A 945-nucleotide genomic window follows, 5' to 3' on the forward strand; every position below is an offset into this window, starting at 1 on the left:
TCGAGGTATAGACACGTATAATACCTCATATACCAACGTCTCATATGTAACGCGTCATACTATACACATCATTGCCATCAGCTGACAGAGGCTGGAGGGGAGAAAACCGCAGCGAACTACTATCAAACAACATTGTTAGTCTTCGAGACAAGGGCGAAAGTAGGTAGACAACTAACGAAAATCAGACACCTAGTTGTTTTATAGCGTATCGTTTTGTTTTAAAACGATCTGGCTCCAATTCGAAAATATTTAGTTGACTTCCGGGATTGAAAAACGTGGTATCTATAACTCAATGTCATTGGCCCACACTAAAAATATGTAAATAAAATACACTGCATTCTGGGAAGGTTATATTAATACAACGAATAAAACGTGTATAACCACTGATTTGGATGTTAGAAAATATTAAACGTATGGGGACATAATACGTTTTACTGTTATTGTATATTTATCCAAAATGTCAGATTCAATTTTACCAACCGTGAACGAGAAGTTGATATTCTAGCAGTGGGTTATATGGCGATGATTTCCACAAACGTTGTTGTGTTGTATGAAAGGAGAGAAGGTTAGCACTCCCCTTGACAAGGATGGAAGAGGCCCTAGTGGCCTTCAACACACATATGGTTAAGGCATTGCCACTTACTTCGTGGCATCTTCAACCAAGTTTTTAATTGATACATCTCCTTGTAAATTAATTTAATTCTCACAGAAATATGTACTTCACAAAAAGACATGATAAGAATTATGAACCATTATGCTTACTAGGACTGTTATTTCATTGGCTGCTTTTGGTTTGAAGAATTAACCATTTGCATTAATATTCACAAAATGAAGTTGCTACTCATGCCCCAAAACATAAGAAAACAGATAACAGCACGTAACACTGTACTGCAGATGAGAATGCTTCTTAATTTACATACTGAAATCTTTGTGTAGGTTTCTTCA

The 945-nt window shown here is 36.2% G+C and overlaps 1 non-coding gene across 1 annotated transcript; it reads left to right on the forward strand.

Annotated features, from left to right (window-relative positions):
* The first annotated feature begins 543 nt into the window (after positions 1-543).
* On the forward strand, positions 544-671 carry LOC115101517 (U6atac minor spliceosomal RNA). The gene has a single exon (XR_003859321.1). It is a non-coding gene; the product is annotated as a U6atac minor spliceosomal RNA (small nuclear RNA).
* The last annotated feature ends 274 nt before the right edge of the window (positions 672-945 follow it).

The sequence above is a fragment of the Oncorhynchus nerka genome, linkage group LG19 (genome assembly GCF_034236695.1).
Source record: "Oncorhynchus nerka isolate Pitt River linkage group LG19, Oner_Uvic_2.0, whole genome shotgun sequence".
Taxonomy (NCBI): Eukaryota; Metazoa; Chordata; class Actinopteri; order Salmoniformes; family Salmonidae; genus Oncorhynchus; species Oncorhynchus nerka.